Source organism: Mustelus asterias, chromosome 3, assembly GCF_964213995.1.
Source record: "Mustelus asterias chromosome 3, sMusAst1.hap1.1, whole genome shotgun sequence".
Classification (NCBI taxonomy): Eukaryota; Metazoa; Chordata; class Chondrichthyes; order Carcharhiniformes; family Triakidae; genus Mustelus; species Mustelus asterias.
The window spans coordinates 151,720,680-151,727,338 of record NC_135803.1 but is presented as its reverse complement, the minus strand read 5'-3'; positions in this window follow the sequence as shown (position 1 = coordinate 151,727,338).

The following is a 6,659-nucleotide window of genomic DNA, read 5'->3' as shown; positions in this document are numbered from 1 at the left end:
CATGCCTTTTTGTATTCAATTTACAGGATGTGGACATCGCTGGCTAGGCCAGCATTTGTTGCCCATCCTTAATTGCCCCTTGAGAAGGTGGCGATGAGCTGCTTTCTTGTGCTGCTGCAGTGCTTGAGGCGTAGGTACACCCACTGTGCTGTTAGGGAGGACATTCCAGGATTTTGAGCCAGCAACAGTGAAGGAACGGCCAATCCCTGTCCACAGCTGGAGTCGCCATTTGCATTAATTGTCAGCTATATTTTCCTACCTGTCATGCTTGATGTTGAGGGATTTCATGTCTCTTTTGACAGGGCCCTTGAATTGGAGTATTGGCTTCTTGACAAGGGTTGCCTCCCCATTAGCATCTCCATGGGGATGTGGCTTTCTTTCATCTTGGGCACATTCTCAAGCCAGCAACACTTTCTTTGCCCGATTAGTACCAGCATGCTTGGCATGTTTGCCCCCAAGTGGACTGCTTCACTGGTGACTTTGCCTTTCCATGCGATGCCAAGGATGCATCGTAGACACCAGAGATGGAAGTTATTGAGTGTTTGCTCTTGGCAGGTCTAAGTTGTCCAGACTTTGAAGCCATACAACAATGTGCTGAGGATCCAGGCCTGTGGATAAATATCTTGGTCTTGCGGGTAACTGCATTTATAATTGCAGATCATAACAATATACGTTCCACATCAACCGTTCTCTGGCCATATAGCTCGAGAGTTTAATTTGGTTTCCAACTTCCTGGCATACTACTACAGGAGGAGCTTAGCCAGAGGCCTATCCCCATTGAGTCTTTGAGGAAGGTTCCCCGAGCATTAGTGCCTTGGCCATTCCCCCACCCACATTTCCCCTCCCCATACCCCCTCCATTCCCCCATATTCCCCCTCTCCATGCCCCCTTCATTCCCCCCATATTCCCCCTCCCCCACATTCCCCCTCCCCCATGCCCCCTCCAAGCCCCCCATATTCCCCTTCCCCCCATATTCCCCCTCCCCATGCCCCCTCCATTCCCCATATCCCCCTCCCCCTTCTCCTTCCATTCCCCCTCACATTCCCCCTCTACTTTCCCCCACATTCCCCATCCCCCATACCCTTCCATTCTCCGCTACATTCCCACTTCCCCTTCCAATTCCCCCCACATTCCCCCTCTCCCTCCCTCTTCCATGCTACCTTTCTTCCCCCTCCTGCCCCTCTCGTCCTCTCTCTGCATCAGAATGCTAACTCCACCCCCCCCCCCCCCCCCCCCCCCCCCACCATTACCCACCTGAATAAATCAGTCAAACAGCCTTTATCCAATCTCCAATATTTTTATAAGTAGCAAACAGAAGTGCTGAAAGAACATTTTATATTGAGACCAATTTGAATGCTGCAGTGATTTTTTTCCTGTTTTCCCCCATCAGTATTTTGGGGATTAATCTTCAGTTCCTGGAAACTCCAGGGCAAACCTGAAGGATGGGCAACATGAGCCCTTAATCCCTGCCAACATACGCCCACGTTCTATGGAATTATTTAATGGAGTACGTACCCACACATTTCTACTTAGGAGAAAGGAGCTACTTTGGTGCATAACTCTCCATTAGTTGGAGACTCAAACATGGGGAATAGGTTAAAGATTATTTAATAATCAACTGACACCATGAAAATAGTATTTACCCAACCAGATTCATTTCAGCTGAAAATGTGGAGGAACATGGCTGGTATTGCGACTCTCCATGGCATCATGGTACCAGCCTTGGCTCCATGGGCAATATTCTCAACTCCAACCAAGGAGTTTGGGGGTTCAAGTCCCTCTTCTGAGAGTTGAGCTCATGTTCCAGCCTGACACAGCAGTGCGGCACTGAGGGAGTGCTGGACTGCCAGAGGTGTCAACATGAGTCACTAAACTAAGCCTGTTCATGCTCTCTCAGATATCAGGCCAGACAATGACCATTTCCAACAATAGAGGATCTAACCATCACTCCTTGGCATTCAATGGCATCGCCATCACTGTGTTCCCCCACTATTTACATCCTAAAGGTTATCATTGACCAGAAACTAAACTGGACTAGCCATATAAATACCATGGCTACCAGAGCAGGTCAGAGGCTAGGAATCCTGTGGCGAGTAACTCACCTCCTGACTTCCCAAAGCCTGTCCACGATCACAAGGCACAAGTCAGGAGTGTGGTGGAATACTCTCCACTTGCCTGGATGGGTGCAGCTCCAACAGCACTCAAGAAGCTCAACACCATCCAGGGCAAAGCTGCCCACTTCATTGCTACCCCTTCCACAAACATTCATTCCCTCCATTACTGACACACACTTGCAGCCATGTGTACTATCAACAAGATGCACTGTAGGAACCCACCAAGGTTCCTTAGGCAGCACCTTCCAAACCTATGACCACTGCCATCTAGTAGGACAAGGGCAGCAGATACTGGGTTCCCCTCCAATTTACACACCATCATGACTTGGATATACATCACCGTCCCTTCACTGTCGCTGGGTCAAAATCCTGGAACTCCCTCCCTAACATGGTCTGCAGCAGTTCAAGAAGGCAGCTCGCCGCCTTAGAACCATAGAATCGCTACAGTGCAGAAGGGGTCGATTCAGCCCATTGAGTCTGCACCAACTGTCCGAAAGAGCATCTTACCCAGGCTCATAACCCCACGCATTTACCATGGCCATTCCACCTAACCTGCACAGCTTTCGGGAGGAACTGTGGGAGGAAACTGCAGGACCCGGAGGAAACCCACGCAGACACAGAGAGAACGTGCAAAGTCCGCACAGACAGCAGCGCCTACATTCTGTGAATGAATATTTTTTTAAAACGATCCCATGACACTATTCCTGACCAACATTTGTCCCTCCCTCAATACCATTAGAATGAGCTATTTTTTTGTTTGTGGGAACTTGTTGGGGGTTGAGGTTAGATGCTATGCTTCCTACATCACAACATTGAGCACAGTTCAAAAGTACCTCATGTCCCGAAGTTGTGAAACTTCAGACGTGGGAGCAACATTATCATGGAATTTTTTTTTTCGGTCAGGGGATGTGGGCGTCGCTGGCTGGCCAGCATTTATTGCCCATCCCTAATTGCCCTTGAACTGAGAGGCTTGCAAGGCTATTTCAGAGGGCAGTTGAGAGTCAACCACATTGCTGCGGCTCTGGAGTCACATGTAGACCAGACCAGGTAAGGACGGCTATTTCCTTCCCTAAAGGACATTCGTGAACCAGGTAGGTTTTAATGACAATTGACAATGGTTTCATGGTCATCAGTAGATTCTTAATTCCAGCTTTTTATAGCCATGGTGGGTTTCAAACCTAGGTCCCCACCAGAGCAATACCTTGGGTCTCAGGATTACTAGTCCAGTAACAATGCCACAACACCACCGCCTCCCCATATTTACAGCACAGAAGGAGGCCATTCAGAGCTTCATGTCCCCTGAGCCTTTTCTGCAGTAAATCTTTTCTGCACTGTTAAACTAGAAAGAGTGCAGAAAAGATTTACTAGGATGCTACCGAGACTTGATGATTTGAGTTATAAGGAGAGGCTGGATAGACTGGGACTTTTTTCTCTGGAGCGTAGGAGGCTTAGAGGTGATCTTATAGAGGTCTATAAAATAATGAGGGGGCATAGATCAGCTAGATAGTCAAAACCTTTCCCCAAAGGTAGTGGAGTCTAAAACTAGAGGGCATAGGTTTAAGATGAGAGAGGAGAGATACATAAGAACATAAGAAGAACATAAGAAATAGGAGCAGGAGTAGGCCATCTGGCCCTTCGAGCCTGCCCCGCCATTCAACAAGATCATGGCTGATCTGAAGCAAATCAGTTCCACTTACCCGCCTGCTCCCCATATCCCCTAATTCCCTTATCGATCAGAAAACTATCTACCCCTGATTTAAACATATTCAACGAGGAAGCCTCCACCACTTCAATGGGCAGAGAATTCCAGAGATTCACTACCCTCTGAGAGAAGAAGTTCCCCCTCAACTCTGTTCTGAACCGGCCTCCCCTTATTTTGAGGCTGTGCCCTCTAGTTCTGGTTTCCCTTCTAAGTGGAAAGAATCTCTCCACCTCTACCCTATCCAGCCCCTTCATTATCTTATATGTCTCTATAAGATCACCCCTCATCCTTCTAAACTCCCAACGAGTACAGACCCAATCTGTTTAATCTCTCCTCATAAGCTACACCCCTCATCTCCGGTATCAACCTGGTGAACCTTCTCTGCACTCCCTCGAAGGCCAATATATCCTTTCGCAAATAAGGGGACCAAAACTGCACACAGTACTCCAGTTGCGGCCTCACCAGTGCCCTGTACAGTTGCAGCAAGACCTCCCTGCTTTTATATTCTATCCCCCTCGCGACAAAGGCCAACATTCCATTCGCCTTCTTGATCACCTGCTGCACCTGCAGACTGAGTTTTTGCGATTCGTGCACATGGACACCCAGGTCCCTCTGCACAGTCGCACGATGTAATTTTTCTCCATTTAAATAATATTCCAATTTACTATTATTTCTTCCAAAGTGGATAACCTCACATTTGCTAACGTTATATTCCATCTGCCAGATCCTCGCCCACTCGCTCAGCCTATCCAAATCTCTCTGCAGACTTTCCGCGTCCTCCACGCAATTCGCTTTCCCACTCACCTTCGTGTCATCAGCAAACTTGAATACCCTACATTCAGTCCCCTCCTCCAGATCATCTATGTAAATGGTAAACAATTGAGGCCCCAGCACCGATCCCTGCGGCACGCCACTGGTCACCAACTGCCAACCAGAAAAGCACCCATTTATCCCAACTCTCTGCTTCCTGTTAGATAGCCAATCCCCAATCCACGCCAACACCTTACCCCTAACTCCGTGTACCCCAATCTTCTGCAGCAACCTTTTGTGAGGCACCTTATCGAACGCCTTCTGGAAATCTAAAAACACCACATCCACCGGTTCCCCTCTGTCAACCGCACTAGTGACATCTTCATAAAAGTCCAGTAGATTCGTCAAACACGACTTTCCCTTCATGAATCCATGTTTCTGTGATGGACACTAGATCATATTCATTTGTATGGATTTGTGCCATCAACTCATTTACTTTGTTTCGAATGCTTCGTGCATTCAGGCAAAGTGTCTTTATGCCAGCCTTTATCTGGACCCGGTTTGTTGAAGCGCTACTAACATCTCCCAAGCCCTCTCCTCCTTTAGCTAGTTGTTTATTCACTATACTCCTGGCATTAGAGTAGACACCTCTCAATCCTATGGTCTGACCTCTCCCCTTCTCTGTTCCCAGTCCACCTGCCCTCTTGCACTGCCTATAACCCTTCTCTGTTTGCGAGCTACCTTCCTCACTCTCAGTCACGTCGCTTTGATCCCCTCCCCCCAAAAGGGTCCAGAGGGGCAATTCTTTCACACAGAGGATGGTGAGTGTCTAGAACAAGCTGCCAGAGGAGTACTGGAGGCGAGTACAATTTTGTCTTTTAAAAAGCATTTAGACAGTTACATGGGTAAGATGGGTATAGAGGGATATGGGCCAAACGCGGCAATTGGGACTAGCTTAGTGGTAAAAACTGGATGGCATGGACAAGTTGGGCCAGAGGGCCTGTTTCCATGCAGTAGAGGGGGTGCAATTTTGTCTTCAAAAGGCGTTTAGACAGTTACATGGGTAAGATGGGTATAGAGGGATATGAGCCAAACACGGGCAATTGGGACCAGCTTAGTGATTAAAAAAAGGGGCGGCATGGACAAGTTAGGCCAAAGGGCCTGTTTCCTTGCTGTAATCCTCCATTACTTTATGACTATGACTCTATGTCCATGCTGGCTCCCAACAAGAGCAAAACTCCCCTGCCCTTCCCCTCGCAGTTCGACAAAGTTTTCCTTTTCAGATTGTTATTGAATCCCCTTTTGAAAGATGGGATTGGACCTGCCTCCATCACACTCCCAGGCAGTTCATTCCCGATCCTAACCACTCGCTGCGTAAAAAAATAGACATCTGTAACTCTTACGGTTAGGCTTGTTTTCGAGCGCATTGAAAATCAAGATTGATTGGTGAATAATTTCTATACAGCAGCAACCACCAATGACTTATGGTTATATAATGCCTTAAATATAGAAAATATCCCCCGAGGAAAGAGAGCATGTAACTAAAATAGACAAAGAAATAAATGCCGAACCATGCAGGATGGGCTGGGGAAAGTAACCAAAAGCTCGGTTGCAACAATGGACTTGGCGAAGACATAAAAGAGAAATAGAGGGTGGGAGGGAACTTGGGAAAGATTCCCAGAGAGAAATGCCAAGGCAGTTTACAAATTCCATCTTGCAAAACCGACTGACCACACATTCTGGATTTAACCATTCACCCATATTTATTATTAATTTACAGCATGTGGACATCACTGGCCAGATCAGCGCTTATTGCCCATCCCTATTTGCCCTTGAGAAGGTGGTGGTGAGCTGCCTTCTCATACTGCGGCAGTCAGTGTGGTGCGGGTACACCCACAGTGCTGTTAGGGAGGGTGTTTCAGGATTTTGGGCCAGCCGCAGTGAAGGAACGGCCAACATGCTTCCAAGTCAGGGTGGTGAGTGACTTGGAGGGGAACTTGTGTTGTTGCAACAATTGGTTTGACTGGAATGTCTCGAAGTTCTCATTCTAAAGCTGTTGCGTCATTGCAAGAACAACATAGAATCTATAGAAT